Raw genomic sequence first — 21,952 nt, 5'->3', positions numbered from 1 at the left:
AAGCAGCTTTTTGAGTTTAATTTCATTGTCGTGAGTTTTGCGTTTGGGTCCTTCTCCTGCCTGTACACAGCCGAAACATGACACAAAAGCATAAATACAGAATGTAATCCTTACAGGATGTGTCATTCATAACAGCTATGTATGAATATCTTCCCTTTTAAACAATTAACTCTCTTAGTCATCTGAAGTCAGCAGGTATGCATCATCTGCGGGCTCTAATTTTGGTAGTGCACATTATGCATGCTACTTCTGCTGTGGTCATCTAATTAAACCTTGCACAAACACCACCATAATCTTACAATCATCTGAGTTCACATGAACACCACACTGATTGCTTTGTATTCATTACTCTTTACGACATCCCATGCAATTAAAGCTACAGGAACATGGATTATTCTCAGGGCATACTGAAAATCTGCACAGTTTGTGTTTAAAGTTCTCTTCCAGTTATACACAAAATATACATCTATATCAATATATCTTATTGGGTTTGTGTTTGTTTTGGTGGTGTTTTTCACAACTCCAATTACAAAGAGTTAGTATGCTGTATAAAATGTAACAGAAAACTGTCATGATCCTGGGTCGTTGACCCAGCGTTTTGTGTTTCTTTTTGGGTTCATCTTGTGTTTGGTGTTTATTCTGACCGTTCAGGTCCCTGTGTTTTTGTTGTAAAACAGTCTGTGTGTTTCCGGTTTTACTTTGTAGGTCTGCTTCTCATCATGTCCATTAGTGTCAGCTGTGTCCACCCCTGCATGTCATCTCCTCAGTACCTAGTGTGTATTTATAGTGTGTGTTGGCTTCTGTTCATCGTTGGATTGTCTGTGTTTCTTGGTGTAACTACGTCTCTCTGCCTTCTCCGCTCCCCGTTTCATGCTTAGGTTTGTCATTTAGTTTTCCCAGTCTAGGTTTTTTCAGTCATTCGTCTTTTCTCACTGCCTGTTCAGTCGCTCCACTTCTGTAAATAAAACGTCACTCTCATCACCAGTCAACTGCCTGCATTTTGGGTCCTTTTCCTCCTATACCACACGGCTCACCCCGCCAGCCGTGACAAAAACACAATGTGATAACTTGCAAAATCCATAAACTCACATTTAGAACACAGAACCACATGCAGCACACCTCAAAAGAGTTGGGACAGGGGCATGTTTGCCACTGCAAATTGTTTCATCGTTTCAGTGGGTGAAAAGTCTGAACTGCAGGCAGGCCAGTTCAGCATCCAGAGTCTTCTACTGTTCTAACAGATGCAGTATGTTTTTTAGCATTGTCTTGCTGAAAAATGTCAGTACTTCCCATATATATTTCAGAGTGGACCGGATCGCACGTGAGACAATATGTTGCTTTAAAACTTGTATATACTGTGCCTTTCAGCATTGATGGTACTTTATCCAGATCTGCAAGCTGTTAGTTTCCAGGCAATAATGCAAAATCTTGAACTGAGCAGTGATAGCAAGTCAGATGGTTGCTTTGCTATTTACTCCAGAGAATGAGAAATCCATGTTTTCCAAAAGGAATATCAAATAATTATTATTTTGGCCCCAGAACAGTTTTATACTTTGTCTATTCTAAATGAGCATTCGGACCTGCCAGGACTGAGCAGGGGCATTGAAGCTGGAGGAATGGGCGACTCAGAGTCCATTTGCCCCACAGTCATCAAAAGTTAGACCACTTAGGGTGATGTTATGGATGTCACTGGCTGGGGACTCTGACACTGAAAACCTAATCTCTTTTAAAGATAAAGAGTCCTTTATTGTTGCTGTACTCAGGCATTGCACAGTGAAACTGGAAAAAATGGAGAACTAATAGCTGCTGCGTGTGTGCCCCGCCATCTTTACAACCCAAAGAGATATGTGGCTCCTTAGCAGATGGGGCTGGACAGGGAAGCAGTAGCTTGATAACTGCATCGGTGACGGCATGTGCAGGCAGCCTGAAATTTTCATTCATTTCATTTCATTTATTTATTCATTTTCAGGCACAACAAATACCTATATTGAACATAAAATACACAAAACAAAAAACAAAAATGGCAGAAATGGCAGTGAAGTTAAGCTTTTCTGGTCCAGGAGCATAATTGAGTTGAACAGCTGCAGTGACAGAGAGAAGCTTGACTGTAGAGGTGAGGAGGAAGTGTGTCCTTCAACAGAGTTACCAGTGTTTGATAGTTCACACTGAAGGGCTTTCCTACAGTGTCTAGTAATGCACAATGTTTTCATGAAATGTAAGCATCCAGAACTTCTAACTGAATTACCTTGTGATATGGGTTGTGGGATTCCTTCACACCAAGTGAGTATTTTTGATTTAGGCTCCTCAAATGCAAAACCTGAGTCCAAAGGGTCCATTGTTTGGTCAGATTGTACTGTTATGTGTGCTGCAAAAAAACCCCAAATGCAGAACACTTGATATAGAACTAAAAAAAAAAAAAACAACAACAAAAAACTTTATTTAGGTGGAGTAAGGAAAAAGGCTCAAGACACAGGTGATCTGACAAAGTATGAAGTAGACACTATGACTATATACACACCGAAGGTAATGAGGCCAGAGTGGGAACACCTGGAGAACAAAATACAGCTGAACTAGATCTAATAATGAGACATGCTGTAGCAAATAAAACTAGACCTGAGGCATAGAAGACAAATGACTATCGAAATAAAACACTGTAACATAGTAGAGAAACATGTAAGACAGTGCGAAATACATAACAAAATACAACAAGATGCTTAAAGAGGCCAGATTAAGTAAAAGCATAGAATCTAATAGGAATAACTCTAGACGCACAGAAAACAAAATACAAAGTAGCAAAAGTCAAAATACAGAGCAATTACTATGATGAAATTAGGGAATTAAAAAAAACCTGTGACACTATAAGCTAAGGACTCCTAATAACCAAAACAGGCACATTTTAATTTAAAAAAAAATTCAAGGTCAGAAGACTCAAAATTTCAGCTTTCAAAAGAAGGGCTTTGATGGATTTCCATGACAGCATCATGTCTATTTTAAATTCAGTGTCACCTGAAAGTACAGGTATGCACTGAAAAAATGAGAATTGGCAGGCTTTTGAATTTGCACAAATGAATTTAGTTAATGCTACACAAGCCTCTCATGTTTCTCTTATTTACATGATTAAATAAAGTACCATTTACTTGATTATAAACAATACTGAGACTACTCATTTTTCTTGCATTGATTTAAAATGACTAAATTAGAATACTAAAACCATTGTAATCATGTTTGACCACAACCGGAAATGATGCAATATATTCAAAGACAACAACTAAATGTGATTGGATAATAAGACCTACCTTATCCAATAAGACAACAACATAATTTAAGGAGAGCGCAATTGACCGCCAGATGCTGGAAGACTGTTCAGCCACATGCAACCTTTGGCACTGAGTCAGGCATAGTGAGAAGGTAAGTAATTTAAATACATTTGTTTTAGTTGGGTACGTTTTCACAGAATTGTTGTAGTGCATGCTATATGAAACGTAATCTGTAATGCATCTACATGTTGTTTTTACAGTGCTAGCTAAAGTTGGTATTAGCTTTGTGGCTAAAGCTGAAAAATATTAACAAATTGCACATAGTCGGGAGAAAGCAGCTGTTGTGGGTCAGATATGGAATTTATGCATGTGACAGAGAGCACTGACGTTTTTATGGCTTAGCAAGTTAAAACGTCACTGAGAGAGCAATAGTGTTTGTGTTACTCGTGCTAGCTATGGCTACATTGGCTAATTAGTCTGGCTGTAACCGTCAGAGTTTCAGAAGCTGGGAGGGCCACAGTGCCATACCTTAATTATTGCTGATGACATGCACTCAAGTTATAATAAGGATCCTGCCACCTTAGACGTGGGTTTAAGAACCTGTGCCCATAAATGCCAAATCATTTTTCCATTTAGTCATTGTTTTAGGTGAAGTGTCACTTACTTGACTATTCTATTGGTCACGGCCAAATAATACAGCAGATATCTACAAGGAGATAAGTTTGTTCAACAGACTATGTCTTATTAAGTGATGTATTGTGAATTTTCCAACATCGGCCCAAAACAAATTAGGACCCTTTCCCCCCCTCTTTTTTTCTAGTTTGTGTAGAACATATGTGAGCTGCTTCTCAAAACATTATGTATAAATGAGGGAAAGATTGGTACTTTAAAGAAACCATTGATGCTCTTCTGGACTGGAATACCTTTTTTCAATTAAAATTAATGTTTTTTGTGATGGTGGAATTTTTACCTTTATGATTACAGAAGTCAAAACATCAGATGATGATAGCTTACCATCTAAACTCCCCATCTCTTGGCAAGTCTGAATTAGAGAGCTCAGCTGTATCGGCCTTTCTAGTGGATTTGCTTAAAGAGGAGATAGCTTAAGTCATTAGGTACATATTCCCTGACATTCTAGAGGTCAACCTTGCACAGTGTGTGACATAAAGAGTATAACTTATAGAAATGGAATGGTACTGGCCCAAAGGGCAGCAGGTGGATTGCCAGAATACTGAAAAACCATATCTGCATTGTACCACAGCATATTCTACATTGTCAGAGAGCTTGGTGGCTGGTACAGAGAGCATGACAGAGCTTTTGAGCTCTGCCCAGTATCCACAAGAATATTCACTCTCGCTTCACTCTGTGAACTCCTTGATACTTATCCATTGGTTGACTATGAGATTGGATCAGTCCACATTGTGACTTTAAAAAGGCATATAGAAGTAAAAGGTGTTCATATAAGTGTAATAGGTTCAGTCGCATGTATTTCATTAGATAAATTCTTCTTTTTTATGTCTGATCTTTATAACTTTGAGTATTGGGTATGGATAGCTTTATGAAAACTAAACTGAAAGGATTCTTTCTGAATATGTAATTCTTTTTTGCCTACAGAGTCCTATGGGGAGTCCTATGGTCCTAAAGACTGTTTTGGCTGACAGAACCTGTCGAAGGCTCACTCTCTAATGGAGCGCCTGAATCAACTGAGGATCTCATCGTTGAAGTCAAGAGACAGTGTTGTCTTCAGGGCAGTTTCAGACTTCAGTTTATGGATTCCTTGTTTGGGAATGAGTTTCTTAACCTTACCTCAGTTTCAGAAGTAGCAGACAAGGGGACTCTTAAAGCTATTGACATGTCAAAGCCCACAACATGGACATAAAAAAGAGTAACAGAGTTGGTGAAACTCAAGATGGAAAAGACTTTTTCATACAGAAGACATGAAGTTGTTCATGATGCACCAATGGTGGAGGCTTTCATGGCAAGATGGCCTGCTCTATTTGATTTCCATGAGGTAAGGTTTGCCTCATACACGGTGTTCTTGTGGTATTAGCCTAAAATGGTTAAGGCACAGTTGTTATTTGACAGCCCATTTCTTCAGCATGAGTGATTGCGGCCTTCTTCCAGGTATTAAACCTTTGAAGCTCATTTCTCTGTGCTCATGTTTTCAGATCAACGCTGAGTTTAAGAGAATTGCCACCATCCCCCCTCAGACAAAGTTCCTGGCTCAGCTGGATCTCCACTTGGACAACCTGGTGAAGTTGGTCAACAGAAGAGGAGAGCTTGGACTAATACTGAAAAGAATTGTGGCATAAATGGATAATGTAAGTGATAAAGCCTCAACATTCACTTAACACGATCCTCTTTGGATGAAATTTTATAATTGTGGAAGATTTCAAATGTTTCCCATGATAAATTCTCTCATTTTGTATTTTTACATCTGCTTGTTTTTTTTAACCTTCACTTTGTCAACTTATTATTAATTGCCAGTAAACCTATTATTAATTTGTGTGCCTTTACTTTAAAAACATTAATGTAAAGTACACTATTAAAACTTAAATGAAGGACAAGAGCTGAATGAAGATGCTAATTACATACATTTCATTTCAGTGTGAAGATGTTGATGCTGAGTGTGTTAAGGGAGTGTGTATCTACATGGGTGAAGACCCTGGCATGCTTATCCAGGAGTATGTGGTATGTACTTGTGTTTTTTTTTTTTTTCTTTTTGGACTTTCCACAGTGTGTCATATTATTTACTTGGAAATGACTAACATGGCTTCTTTTTTACAGGGCATGGAAGAACGTGCCATCAGTGAGACTGTTGAAGACACCACTGTTTGAATTTATCTTCTTAAAGAGCAAGCTTCAGCAGATGAACAAGAGTTGTCCTTGCAGGCATCAGGGTGGCGAAGACTTTGGATAATGTAGCATTTGCTGTGATAATGCTATTTGGACTCATGTATGCATTAAACCTTGCCTACCCTGCTGACCTTCGCTACAACTTTGACGTTTTCCAGAAGGTTTTCATGGAACTGGATGGAGCTAAACTCTCTAAAGTTCTTGCTTTCAAAAACCATCTGTTTCATTGAGAAGTCAAAGACTGCACTTCTGCAATTCTTTGCAGTTTTTCATTTTGTGTTCAGTAATGTTATACTGCTTATGTTTTTATTGCTTTCCCCTCGTGTGACTGCAATGCAGGATAATTTTTCCTTTTGGTATCATGTTGTAAGAAATTTTTACTGACAATTTTTAGCAATATGTTCTAAGTCAACCTTAATGTCCTGCTTACATGTTTAAAATGAAGATTAAAATTCATGTAGGTGTTTGGTATTAGTTATGTAACAATGTCATTTAAGGCTCAACTTAGTTGAAATCTTATACAGGTAAATACATGTACAGAAGCTGAAACTGTTGTCAAATAACACACAAGTTATATTTGGGTAAATCTGTTTATTCATAAAAGCGTGTTGCTTTTTTTTCAGGTAGTCTTAATTTAGTTTACATTTTCAATTGTGTAATTAATACAAATGTTATATGTAAGAGATGACAGGATCATCTATAAGCACATTCTTTTATTTGCTGCTGAGGTCAGTTTTTTGTGAAATATTTGCAAATATATTCTCAAATTAACTTTTTCTTTTAGTTATTTCTGCAGGCTATCTTTAAAAATGTGTTAACAAGTTTATATGGATGCGATTTTGGACTTGTTCATGGCAGAATTGCTGCTTTCACTGCTGTTACAGTTTAATAAAGGTGAATTGTTCAGTAGCACTCACAGTCTTTGCCTTTTTTGTCAATAATAATCAGTTAATATTTCAATTGAAAAAATTAAGTAGGATTTAAAGCCATAATTTGTGTTGCAGGAACATAATTGCAATGTGTTTACATTACATAATATCATTGCGTAACACTGGCAAATAAAAATAAGTTGGTGTTAAACATTAAAATATATTGACATTATGCAATACATTGATATTATGATAATAGATTAATATTAGTACATCAAACATGATTTTTTAAAGTAATCTGATGTAGATAAAATACTTTGATCTGACAAGCATTAATTACTTGAGGGAAAGTGGAAAATTAAGTCAGTCATACTTATTCATATTATGTGGGACCGATGTACACAATAAAATCAAGTAAATTGAAAGAACTTTTTTTTTCAGTGTGGGAATACTATATTGATTTGCAGGTTGTCCCCTGTGTACAGAGATTTCTCCAGGTTTTCTTGAACTTTTGATGATATTAATGTTGTAGATGATGAGATACTCAGTCTTTGCGATGTTACACTGTGAAAGATTATTTTGAGATTGTTCTACAGATTGCTCCACAGAAATTATCTAGATATAATGTTTTGGGGTTTGTTTGTTTGTTTTTTTTGCTAACTCTCTAAAATGCTCTTTTTACATTCAGTGACCTGTTGCTCAATTAATGTGAACCTGATTAGTTGCAATATCTTCCTCTAGCTGTTTCTTATTAGTAGCACTTGCTTTTCCAGCAAGTGGTATTGACAAAAAAATCCCCCTGTCTCAACTTTTTATGTCTCACTTTAAACATTTGATATGTTTTCTATGTTCTATTGTGATTAAAATATGAGTTTATGAGATTTGTATGATTGCATTCAAAGCAATGGGTTGGAGGTGGAGTTCACCACGTGTTACCTGTACATCATAAGGCAACATGAATTTTGGAACATAGGAATTAAGCTCAGGCACCCAGAGAAACCCTCCACAATCCAGCCAGAAACTAGAATGTTTTTACTTTAAGGTTTTAGGACTACTTACTGTAATAGTATGCAAGTACTACGTAGTAACATATTAAAAATCATACATTATGATAAAATGATAAACATGAAAGGCAAATGTTTTCTCTCTTCTTATATAATCTTACCTTTGCTTCCACATACTCCCACACTCCTCTTTTCACTTCAACCTCTTTCACATTGCGTATGGATTGTGTTTTAAATTACAAAGTGATGTTGCACTTGAATTACGAGTAAGAATGAAGCTATAAACCATGCACTTGCCAGTGAATATACCCTGTAAATCATCAGAATAAATGCTAACTGCTGTGCATTCTATTGCAGAGATTTTAAGACCTTAATTTCATGAATGCAGTGGCTTGACTCTCATCAATATCAAATAGGCCAAGACATGATAAGCTATGCAAAACCCTAATTTGAAAGGTTTTGCAATCCTCATTAGGCTTGAGAAGGAAATTGTTTTTGTCAGCACGAGAGGAAATAACCTCTATAGTAAATGTGCTGTAATATTTTAATGGAATACATGCATCAAGAGTGCATTTCTGGTAGGCTGCTGAAAAGATGAATGTGATATGGAAAGAACACCATAGTGACCTTGATCATACAGTATAGTGTTTGCTTTTTAACATCAGATCGTGTGATGTGGTTCAAACTGAAATGGACTGATTTCTAGTTTTTGCACAAAAGGCCATTTCTAATGAAATTTGGTTGTTACTATCTACAATTTAACCTCAGAAATTATAGTGATGAAAATATTATATATATCTTTATAACAAATGATCATTATTCATTACGGCAAAAAATACAGGATAAGAAAAATATGAAAAAACATTAAAAGAAAAAAAGCATTTTGACTCCTTACTTTTTTCCTCATGTATCAGATGTCTAATATCAGAAACAATCTGTTAGTTACTGCATTACTTTCCTAAAAACTTTGTAATAACATATTGATATTATAATTATAATTAAAATAACAATTTAATAAATTCAGCTGGAACTGTATTGACCCTATTAGTGAATAATTATATTATAAAGCACATAATTGTTATGGTTAGTGTTTTATACAGTATGCTGTTTAATCAGCTTGTTGTGTGCTTGGTTCCTGAAAAAAGAATTATACTCCACACAGCAGATTGTGACAATAATGATCTGTATTCTGGTCCACTGCTACATTAACTAGTAACTTGATTTACTCCTGACTACTATGTACATTAATAATATTTGCAACATGTTAACAAAACAAAACAACAACAACAAGAAAAATGTTATTTAGTAGTAGTTTAGTAGTTCATTACCGTCTTCACAATTATTAACATAACAACAAAATAGACACTATGCAAGTTTAAAATGTTGTAACCATCATATTCATGCCACATAAACATTTATAATTATGTTTCTGTTTTTTCTGTGCTATTAAAGAGTTGGATACCTTGAAACTGTAAAGAACTGAGTCTTTATTACTTGACTCTTGACCTGTGTATGGAAAGATAAGCTAACAGCAAATAAATATTAATGCACACTAACACAGTTTTATGGATTAAAATAATCCTGTAACCATGTAAATTTGTGACCACGACCCCCAGAGAATGACATCACATGATTTACACAATTTTATATATATATATATATATATATATATATATATATATATATATGTGTATGTGTATGTATATATGTATATATGTGTATGTGTATGTATATATGTATATATGTGTATGTGTATGTATATATGTATATATGTGTATGTGTATGTATATATGTATATATGTGTATGTGTATGTATATATGTATATATATATATGTGTATGTATATATGTGTATATATATATATATGTATGTATATATGTGTATATATATATATATGTATGTATATATGTGTATATATATATGTATGTATATATATATGTATATATATACATAGAGAGGGAAGGTAGTCAGAACTGAGGGGATTGAACTACCAGAAGGCAACATTGCAGACATAGAGGACAGTTACAAGTACCTGGGGATCCCGCAGGCAAATGGGAACCATGAAGAGGCCGCTAGAAAGGCTGCAACCACCAAGTACCTGCAGAGGGTCAGGCAAGTCCTGAGGAGTCAGCTGAATGGTAAGAACAAGATCCGGGCCATCAACACATACGCCCTGCCCGTGATCAGATACCCTGCTGGGGTAATAAGCTGGCCAAAGGAGGAGATAGAAACCACTGACATAAAGACAAGAAAGCTCCTTACCATGCATGGAGGGTTTCACCCCAAGTCCAGCACCCTGAGGCTGTACGATAAGCGGAAGGAAGGGGGCCGGGGACTGGTGAGTGTCAGCACCACAGTCCAGGATGAGACAAGGAACATCCAAGAATACATTGGGAAGATGGCCCCAACTGACCGAGTGCTCAGTGAATACCTCAGGCAGCAGAAACCCAAGAAAGAGGAGGGAGACGAGGAACCATCATGGAAGGACAGGCCCCTGCACGGTATGTACCACCGGCAGATAGAGGAGGTGGCTGATATCCAGAAATCCTACCAGTGGCTGGACAAAGCTGGACTGAAAGACAGCACAGAGGCACTAATCATGGCAGCACAAGAACAAGCTCTGAGCACAAGATCCATAGAGGCTGGGGTCTATCACACCAGGCAAGACCCCAGGTGCAGGCTGTGTAAAGATGCCCCAGAGACAATCCAGCACATAACAGCAGGGTGCAAGATGCTAGCAGGCAAGGCATACATGGAACGCCATAACCAAGTGGCCGGCATAGTGTACAGGAACATCTGTGCTGAGTACAACCTGGAAGTCCCGAGGTCAAAATGGGAGATGCCCCCAAGGGTGGTGGAGAATGACCGAGCTAAGATCCTGTGGGACTTCCAGATACAGACGGACAAAATGGTGGTGGCTAACCAACCGGACATAGTGGTGGTAGACAAACAGAAGAAGACGGCCGTAGTGATCGATGTAGCGGTTCCGAATGACAGCAATATCAGGAAGAAGGAACACGAGAAGCTGGAGAAATACCAAGGGCTCAGAGAAGAGCTCGAGAGGATGTGGAGGGTGAAGGTAACGGTGGTCCCCGTGGTAATCGGAGCACTAGGTGCGGTGACTCCCAAGCTAGGCGAGTGGCTCCAGCAGATCCCGGGAACAACATCGGAAATCTCTGTCCAGAAGAGCGCAGTCCTGGGAACAGCTAAGATACTGCGCAGGACCCTCAAGCTCCCAGGCCTCTGGTAGAGGACCCGAGCTTGAAGGATAAACCGCCCGCAGGGGCGTGCTGGGTGTTTTTTTGTATATATATATATATATATATGTATATATATGTATATATATATATATGTGTATATATATGTATATGTATATGTATATGTATATATATGTATATATGTGTTCCCACTAGTGCTTTCAGGTTAATCTCGTTGAAATAACCTTAACGCCACAACACGGCAAATCTCCGTTAACGAGCTACCCTATACAGAGGGGCTAGACGGCCAACACGTTAACGAGCTAACTGCGCTAACACACTAGCTCCCACCCATGTAATTGAGCATTGCATGGCACATCCAACATACTGTTTTACTTTAGTCCATGACTCGCTTACCTTCAGGGTCATACGTCACATGAAAACCAAAATAATTCCAAACGCCAGATCTGAATGAGGGTGGGGAGGTCCACTTCTGTCTCGCTAGCTTGCCCTGCGCTCTTCCTTCTGACCATGCTGTCTGTGTTGAGTGCTCAGTGAATCTGCGTTCGACTACTCCGCCTAGGCTGCACTCTTGAGCCTAGGCGGAGTAGTCAAATGCAGATTCACTGAGCGCTCAACACAGACAGCATCGTCAGAAGGAAAGTTGATAAAATAAATTACAAATTTTGTATTGTTCTTTTTTTTTTCTCCCCTTTGGTTTTCTTTCTTTCTCTCCCCCTCTTTCTTTCATTCTTTCCCCCTGTCCTATCCCACAGTCATGTCTGTCCCGTTTGCAACTGAAAATAAAATAAATTCATAATTATAATAAAGGTCAATCAAATGGACCAATATGATGATCCACTTAAAATAAATCAAACAACAATTCTGATGGCTATAGATCCAAACGGGACACAAAAAAAAAAAAAAAAAATATTGAAAAAAATTGAAAAAAATTGTATTGTTCGATACATATGCGTACCGAACCGAAAGCACTGTATCGAACGGTTCAATATCGATACGAATATCGTTGCACCCCTAATATATATATATATATATATATATATATATGTATATATGTGTGTGTATATATATATATATATATGTATGTATGTGTGTGTGTGTGTGTGTGTGTGTGTGTGTGTGTGTGTGTGTTGTGCAACCAGACATTAATTGTCTTTCTATTGAATACAAATCAAAAAGCAAGGCCACTACACCATCCATTCTTTGTAAACTCAGAGTTGAAATGAATCTTTACAGCTTTACTTGTGTTCATAGAACAGTCTTTATGTCTAAATATTCATGCATTCTTTTATTTCTTTTCAGTCGCGCTATTTCCATTTGACTGCAGCACAGTAAATTAGTCATAGAGAGTGAGTTGACACCCACTTAAGACTAAAAACATTCTACAGAGATGATTCAACAACATCTTAGTTAAATATTATTTGAAACCCGTACAATATATGACAAATAGAAGGTAAGGTAAGATAAGATAACCTTTATTAGTCCCACACGTGGGAAATTTGTTTTGTCACAGCAGGAAGTGGACAGTGCAAAAGTTATGAAGCAAAAATTAGAATACAATAAGAATAAATACAGTACACAACTGTACAGAATAGAATAAAATAAAATACTATATACAGTAGAATAAAATAGAATAAAATATACAATAAGATAAAAATAGAATACAAATGCTATATACAACTGAGTAAAAATACAACGATGCCAGAAAAGATTATTGCACTTAGTGTTATTGCACATGTGTGGATGTGTGTGTTTGATCAGTTAAAGTCTTTATTGTGGAACTCCCCAGGTCACTGTTGATAAACACAAAAAAAAGGAACATCCCAAAATATAGGCTGAATTTTCTTAAATTAAATGTGAACAAGAGAAAGCCCAGGTAGAGAACTTAACAGGCTAAGGTTTATCAGTATTCTCAGCCAATAAAATACATATATTTTCTAAGGGTGTAGCCCAAAGCAGCACCTGCAAATTGCAGAAATGGGGTTTCAATGCTGTATACACATTAAAAAGCACAGTCAGATCCACTAACCCTATCTGAAGAGTGTAAACAATTCCACTCTCCATTGTAAGTGATGGGCCCACAAAAACCACAACCTGTGAAAGCCTCTCAGCTTTAAAAAGAACAGAGATTTGGAGAAAACTATCACTTTGTTAAGACCTTTTGCTGAAAGTTTGGTTTTAACCCCATATTTGAATGTTTAATTTCTGGTGAATATCATGTTTGTACCTGGCCACAACAGGCCAAGACAACAAATCTATAGGGTGCAAAGAATTTCCACTCACCAAGATATCCGGTTGTCTCACAAGGAGTAAACAACACAGCCACACACCTCCTGAGTCTGCTGGGTGGTTACAGCTGACAGTGGGGGCAAACCATTAGTGCCCTGCATGCTCCTTGTCACAGGGAATGTGACAACACCCCATGGTTTCCTTGCCATTGGTTTACTCCCATAAAACATGAATAAAGCTGCCAGTGGTTCCTACCCCTGAATTACTGCCCCATACAGGCAGAAAGTAGTAAAACACAGATACAAAATATGTTACCACAAACATATATATTAAAATAAATAATGAAGGATTAAATGGGAACAGTTTTCCTTTGCTGTTATGGTTTTGTTATTGTAAGACTGGGAAATAGTCATAGTCATGTCAACTTTGGGATTCCTTGAATATCATATTGTGTTTTTATCAACCCACTCATTACGCCAAGTTCAGTCCATTTTGTTTTTTCGAAATTTGGGAACAGTGTTGCTGAGAGTGTAGTTAGAGTGGAACGGATGGCACAATTATAATAAATAGCACTAAGTAACAGGCCAGAACACTAGATCTCTTTTGAATGTCAGTGCAGGTCACTTGTTGTTTGCTTTGGATATAATAGAACAGACTGCTGAAAACTCACTAGTAAGTTTAATCAAATAGGTACAACTCTGATCATTTCCATTTTAACGCATACACAACGAAAATGTTAAAGAAAATGTAAATGAGTGTGATTCTAACTATTCTAACTCAATATGTGGTCAGAACCTAATGATTAAAATGCTTATGTTCATATGTTCACTCAGAGCTTCTTTTTAAACAAGCTTTGTGAATTTATAACTGCAACATTACCTCAATTCACCCATTGCTCCCAGTGTTGTGCTGGTGCTCCTTTTCCTACCTTCAAGTGAATTATGTGGAATAGATATACAGATTCTCACAAGAATCTATCGTGCTGTCCCTTTTTTTGCAACCTATTTTTGTCTGCAATTCAACACAGAATTCAGTCAGTATTTGTTGTATAAAAGGCCAGAGCTACTAACCCTTTATCTATCTGAATTCAATCTAGTAACCCATCAAACAATATCTGATGATTCAGCCTAATGTTTTGAGCATTCAGTATAACCAGGAGATATCCAGGCAGAGACTACCTGTTCTGTGACCTGGCCATTGTTTACAACAACAGATAAATTGAAAATAGGAAATACAAAGCTAAGCCATCATCAGATGTTTGCTAATGGTTTCAAGATTTTATTATGGAAAATGCATCCCCCCCCCTTATGCTCCACATAGTGTTTACCTGCAAAGCCATTACTGCTTTGACCACTGAAAAAAAAAGTTAAAAAAACAACAACAAAACACTACCACTAATCTTGTCTCTTTCTAGCAGATATTAGTAGGTAAATACTGCTGTTCTATTTGACCATCATTCAGGGAAGAATAACCCAGTGACAATACTGGCAAAAAGAAAAATACCAAAATACCATGGTCCTGGGTCAGTGGTCCAGTGTTTTGATTTTTGGATCATTATTATTGAGTTTTGATTTCATCATGGTTCATGTCTATCAGTGTTTTGGTTTCCGTTTTGTATTTCTAGCACTCTAGTTCCTCTTTTGCTCTGTGAATTCTATTTCTTAGGTTTTGTTCCTGTGCCCCCGTGTTCAGTGTAGAGATGGACCGATCCGATATTACGTATCGGTATCGGTCCGATACTGACCTAAATTACTGGATCGGATATCGGAGAAAAATAAAAAATGTAATCCGATCCATTAAATATCATGAAAGCACCTCACAAAACTTGCAACACGCCGTAACTCACCTCAGAACGTTAGCACGTCGGAGCAGTATGCATCACGTGATAGAGCGGCTGTGGCATGCGGGACCTGTCAGTGGTCTGGATAGCATTTGGAGCTTCGCTAGCAACCCGGCATTTCATCTCCGACAAAGTTATCCCGAGAGAAGTAAAGCAAGTGTGTAAGTCCATCTCTGAATGTTTGTAAAGCATTCCTGCGTTAAGCTTAACAAGCGACTGCCTCTCCTGCTGCTACTTCAATGGTGAAACTGCTTAACGATCAGCTGATCGGCTTTTCTGTCGCGAGTCCGTGTCTCTAGTTTGCTTTTGGCCCACTTTGCACCAGAAAGAGGAAACCAGTGGCTGAACAACAGCAGCACGTTTAAGCTTGATCAGCTGTTGTTAGAATGTATTTAATATTACTTTCTACTCCAGGATCTTTTTCTACGTAGCTGACGCTGGTAACTGTGCAGGGGCGGATCTAGCAAAGTTTAGCCAGGGGGGCCGATAGGGCATTAACAGGGAAAGGGGGGCACAAAGACATACTTTTCTTTCTTATTCTCATTTAAAATGTCTAGCTTTTAATAAATAATTATCTGACACCCAAACTTTTAATTTGATGTAAAATGAATAGAAGTCAATTACTGTATATAGTAACTATTAAGTCTAATATATATACCCTAGTAAGCTATAGTACTTTTTCCTTTGGGAAGGTACCATCTGTGCAGTCTGCAATTTTGTTGAAGAAAGATGTTGAATCTATTTAATATTTCTTGAAAAATAATTGATTTCTGTGCATTTTTTTTCACACTGCATCAAATTAAGGTTGATTACGTCGATTAAGCATCATGAGGTGGAGCGTGAGGGGTGGTTCCCTATTTTTTATTTATTTATTTTTGTTGTTGCTGGGAGTTGGAACCCTATTAGTTAGGTTGCTTAATATTTATGCTAAGTACTCTTTAAAATACCAGAATAGGGAGGATGGTGTAGGTTTAAGTTTATTAGATTGATCAGTATTGCTGAACTATGAAATATTTTTTTTTGCATACAGGTATAACAGAATAGCTTTAGTGTAGTTGTTGTTTTAAACTTGAGTATGAACTTATACAAAATGCAGCAAGATATTGTGGAGCAGGGAAATTATTTTACTGCTATTGTTAAATAATTGTCATCAGTACCATTGCATTAAGAATATAATCTGCAGCATGGATATTGCATTCAGAGGTTTAAACAGTGTCTCTTTCAGAAAGACTGAGTTGCAGGCTGACAGGAAGTTGTATGCAGAAGTGGAAGTTATTTTGAGCCGCAGGCTAAGACGAGGCTTTAACAATGTAACAGATAGCTTTAAGAAGGCCTTAAGCAGTTATGACTATTTCATACACAATGCATATCTGTGCTTATTAAAGAGTTGGAGCTCGGTCAATTAATTGGGGGTCGGAAGCTTTGTTCGGCGCGATGTTCGGACAATCTATTGTGCAAGTGACTTGGAGCCATAGAAGGAATCGCAATACATGCTTACAAAACACTTATATCAGGTCATTTTATATTAAGGTTTAAGTAGAGGTTCTTGATTAAAACATTTATTTAGTAGAAGACATACACATAGTCTCAGTGAGCCTCTGGTCTGGTAAAAGGTCAGAAGTGCAACAGGTGAATTGAGAAAGAGCATTTGAGGACGAGACACAGACAGTAGGTGAAGAGGTGACACAAAGAGCATGTGAGGTCGTGACACACACACATATGAGTTAAATTTATTTAGAGAAGAGGTTACTCATGTCTGGCTGTAACTGCAAAAGTGTCTCGGTAAAAGAGGAACAAGACAAGAACGGAAAGTACCAGCCATGAAAATAGAAGATGATCTTCTGGGTGAAAAGCCATTGTTGGTGTTGATCTGATCTATGTATAAAATGTATCTGTGACGCATGAAGGGGCGTCAGTAAATCAAACCCTGATGCTATAAAATATCTGTTTATGCTTTGATTAAGTCGAGGACTACTGGCTGTCTGCGTACAGAGTGTCTTCCCACACGTGTGTTCATTAAAATCATTGTTTGACCAAAGAGCTTCTGGACCAAGAGTGGTTTGTACTCTCCCTCCTCAATTTTGAACCTTAACAATATTTAAAAAACAGTTTTGTTGATTAACCCTTTACAGCCGATCGGAGCGGGCACGCTCCATTTTGCGTAACTATTTTTAAATCACGGTAGCACTGCAACCACGTAAGCTAGCGCAATAATTTTTTTTGCATATGAAGTTGTACTTACATCTCATGCCATCAGCTTGTCCTAGGTCACAGTTTCCTTCCACATATAGCTTTGCAAAAACTGCATAAAAATCACTTGCAGCAACAAAAACATGATATTCCAGAAACACGCTTCGCCGATCCGATCAGCTGTTTGTAACACTTCCTACGTCCATCAGCGCGAACTATCACATGACCGCATGACCTGCCCGAAACCGGAAGTGACGTCATTTTGCGGAGATGTAGTTTTTTTACGATCAGGGCCTTATGAGCCTATACTTGTGTTTTAAAAAGTTATGTTTGAGTTTATGACTTTCTGTGTCGTTTCTGGGATGCTTAGGACTCATATTGCACTGCTGGAAATAGTTTATTTTGATGCATATGCTGTTATTTTGCAAATTTGCACTATAATATTTATTTTCGTTTTTCCTGCAGTATATAAAAATTGGTGTATTTCAAAAAGAAAACTATGAAGACACTCAAAATAAATTTCCTGTGGTGGGAAACTAGTTTGTGCAACTTTTTTGTATTTACAGTTTTGAGGGATAAGCCTCTTAAATTTCTCTAACTAGAAATATATGTTAAAAAAACAAAAACGATTTTCAATTTTTTAGTAGTTTATTGCACTTTTTTACAATTTATGTAATTACTATGCACCTAATGCAGACATATTATTAAAGTTTGGGCTATAATGGTTGTATTGATGTATAGCAACTTGCAATGCTCCCAAAAATGGCTACACAGCATGTAAAAATATAATATAAGCTCTGGCGGACTTAGTTCTATGGTAGGTCTTAAAGGGTTAAAAAACACTATATCGGATTCATATCGGTATCAGCAGATATCCAAATTTATGATATCGGTATCGGTATCGGACATAAAAAAGTGGTATCGTGCCATCTCTAGTTTAGTGTACGTTTAGTTCAGTCTTCATGTTTATTATCTTGTTCCCGCAGTCAGTTGTGTCTCTTGTCACTCCTGGCCCTGTGTTCTGTGTTTCCTGTGTCCTGTATCAAGTCCGTGCCTCTGGGCCTGTTGTGTGTTTCCTATTTTATTTTAATAGTCCTTGTCCCTCGTCAGTGTATCTAGTTTTGCCTTCCCTTGTCTCTTTATGTCTGATTAAACCCAGCTGTGTTCCCACCTATTTCCCATCCTCTCATATTCCTGCTTGTGTATTTTAGTTCTCAGTCTTCCTCTGCTCGGTGTCTTGTTGTACCTTTGCATTAGCTGTGTGTTCCTCACCCGTCATGTTTTGTTAGGTTATATCATGAACTCCCAGTGTAGGTCATTCTTCCTAGTTTGAGTTTGAGTCATGCATTATGTTCTCAGTTTGTTTTTTGCCAGCAAATAAAGCTGCCACCTTAAGTCACATATGCCATCTCTAGAGTCCTGCATTTGGGTCCTCCTCCTGCCTGCCACACAACTGAACCATGACTAATTCCAATCTCCATCACACCCCATCCCCATTTTATCAGCTGCAACTTTATGATCACAAGTATTACAATAGCCAGATGCATAAATAATAATATAAACAATTAGGTGTGTCTTATATAACCTTATTATTAGTATATGTGGTGGAACTACTCAGTCCTTAGATGCAAACTTAAATAATAAATGGCCTACAATTACCACTTTACTTAACAATACTGTTTACCTGGAAAGCTTTAAGAGGTAAGTATCTTGCTTCTCATTTGAATGTGCTTTCAATGTGCAGGGAGAAATGCACTTCAAGGAAACAAATTCCAATTCATGAAGAACCCAAGGACAGGAGCAAATATAAAAGCAATAAAAGATATCCAGGAGATAGGCTCTATCTGCAGTCATCAAACTGCAAAGCATGCATCATACTTTTGTCCTTGAGACATTTTCTTCTCTCTACTTTCCTTCTAATACTTACCCTATCATATGAAAAATGTGATTAAACTGTCCTGCAGCTGAAAAACTGCACAGATTTTCCCAGGACTACTATTTTTGAATCTGCAGATGTAGTTGCCTTGCTACAGTTGCATAGGTTACACCTCTTCCTCTTGGTATTTTATCATTTTATGTCTTTCTTTGACCACATTTACAGTATGTGGTCAACGTTAGAGCCTTAGTAAAGATTTCAACTGGTCACATTTAAGTCAGAATCCATACATAATAAAATGCACCATAAACTGATACATAAATAAAACAGAACGTGTTTAATAAAATTAAAAACACAAAACTCTATAGGCTAGTTTTCACAACATGTCAAGAGGTAAATATAGTGACCCTGATATAATATCTCATATTCATGGCTAATAATATAGAGTAACTTCAAGTTTATATGTGGGAAAGTAAGCAATGATTAAATTGAATTCAAACTGGAGGAAAAAAATGCTTGCTAGTCAATCTGTACACACACAAACATTTTAATGATCATATTGTTTGACAAAGGTAACACAATAATGCCAGTAATTATAAATTCTCCTATTAACTGAAATACTGTCATGACTACAGACTGAAAATCAAATGCATAAGGCTGCATCCGCATATACAAAGATGTTTTTTAAAACTAGTATTTTTCCATTTGCTTTCATTTTGGAAAATATCACTGTCCACATAAAAACGAGAAAAACTATGTCAAGTGCTGTCAAGAGCATGCCAGAATAACAGGTGGCAAAATAATCTATTCAGAAGCCTATAAACAGTAACACGGTGCACAGTCTGATGTTGAAAAAGGAGATAAAGATGCACATTTTTACATTGCAAGGCAAATTTTCAGTTTTCTTCATCCACATGTAAACACAGAAATCGAGTTACGGTTGATATTCACACTTGAAGGAGTTTTTTTAAGCTCCATTTTTAGTTATCTAAAACAGTGTCTACATGTGGGAAAAAGTCTGAATTACATAGAAAAGGCTATGCTTACCAAAATATCAGTCTACGCGTGAACAGGGCCTAAGAAAAAAAGGAAGATACAGGCAGAGAGGCATAGTGCAATCAGGGATGGCCAAAGTAAAGTTGGCTGAAATATTCCAAATGGCATTCTGGCACTTTCAATAATGACACATTATGTCTAATAGGTTAATGCATAATACTGATGAGTAAGTACATTTCATCTGTGCTGCAGTCTGACATTGCTTCTAATTGATGCAATTGAGATACTTGATCAACACCTTCAACAAATTGTTTTTTCTTTCTCATCCCTGTGATGTGACCATAGTGCAGACATAAAGTTATGGTCTAGGTACTTTAACATCTAATTAATTGATTTAAGTTTAATCTGTTTCTGTGCAGTGTATGTAGCTTGGTGCACATTTCCCAGGGAGATTGAAAAAATGTTAACATGCGACTTAGAGATGAAAAAGGACAGAACAGTAAAGAAAAATGAGAAATTCTCCTCAAAGCTAAGGATTGATCAGCAAGTTAATAAACCTAAATCTTACGGGTAGCGCCCTCATTGTTTTTATTGTTTTAATCCTATATTGTGTCTATACAGAACATATTGCTGAATTATATTTTTGTGAAAGCTGTAGTAGTACAAGTTGAAGTAATACAAATTTTTTGTTTTTCAAAAACTGCATGAAAATACAAGGCAGTTTAGCTCTATAGTTACATCACAGAAAACAGACATCAACTTATGTTTAAGGTGCTGATGCTCATTATATTTACTCACCACATTTTACATTTTACATTAGCATAATCATAGCTATGGTGACTCCTATAGGACAGAGTTGTTATAGTCGGCTAAAACATGTTTTGGCTTACTGACCAACATTTCTACTACCATTTGGACCAGGTCTGGATCCACCCCAGTTTTTCTTACCTCTGGAAGATTGTCAGTCCAGTGTTCAGGAGATGAGGCTTGAGATGAAGAGGAAGAAGCTGGTGTTTTATCCAGATGCCAGTAACGTTGTCTCTTTCTTTTACTTTTAAACTTCTTTGGTGATGGGGACCCCACACAGTGATGTGTGACGACTTCTACAGAAAGGCAAGCAGAGATTGCTCATGAGCTCAGAAACGCATGCCTCAATCTTGATTTTTCAAAAAGTATATCAAAATATCAATAACAAAAAAAATCACCCGAATTGAAAGTCAACATTTACAGTGGAATTAAAAATATGAATGAAAAATTATGTTGGTAAAACATTTGGTTAAACATATTAGATTCAGCCATTCTCACAGATGCAAATCTGAAAGTGCTCCTGAGCCTCCATCTACTCAGCTTGTCTGTTTTATTAGACTGGATATGGTCAGAGCTGCCCCCCTGTCCATGATTGTCACACTTTCCTTGATAATGTATGACTTATTAAAATTATGAAGCGCAGAAACAAGCTGCTGGCCTCTGGAGACAGACACGCCCTCCGTAACTGTGGCCACATGATGGCAGTAATGTAAAGTCCAGCTGACTGGCGAACAGATTTATGACATACCGTCTGAGATGAGAGAAGAAAACTCACTTTACTTTGGTACATTTTAATTTAAGTGTATTTTT

General features: G+C 37.2%; 2 long non-coding RNA genes across 2 annotated transcripts; one reads left to right on the top strand and one right to left on the bottom strand.

The window, feature by feature from the left end:
- The first annotated feature begins 1,573 nt into the window (after positions 1–1,573).
- Positions 1,574–7,063, top strand: LOC309712124. The gene is made up of 5 exons (XR_014278189.1): positions 1,574–3,408; positions 4,872–5,268; positions 5,426–5,578; positions 5,865–5,948; positions 6,045–7,063. It is a non-coding gene; the product is annotated as an uncharacterized lncRNA (long non-coding RNA).
- Positions 7,064–20,010: 12,947 nt separating this feature from the next.
- LOC309710855 lies at positions 20,011–21,675 on the bottom strand. Its single transcript, XR_014277815.1, has 3 exons — positions 21,641–21,675; positions 21,284–21,438; positions 20,011–20,415 (listed from the first exon to the last, which is right to left on the bottom strand). It is a non-coding gene; the product is annotated as an uncharacterized lncRNA (long non-coding RNA).
- Between the last annotated feature and the right edge of the window lie 277 nt (positions 21,676–21,952).

Source organism: Aulonocara stuartgranti (genome assembly GCF_965226115.1).
Source record: "Aulonocara stuartgranti genome assembly, chromosome: 7".
Classification (NCBI taxonomy): Eukaryota; Metazoa; Chordata; class Actinopteri; order Cichliformes; family Cichlidae; genus Aulonocara; species Aulonocara stuartgranti.
Note: the sequence above shows the minus strand (reverse complement) of the source record. Positions and strands in the feature narration are given on the sequence as shown.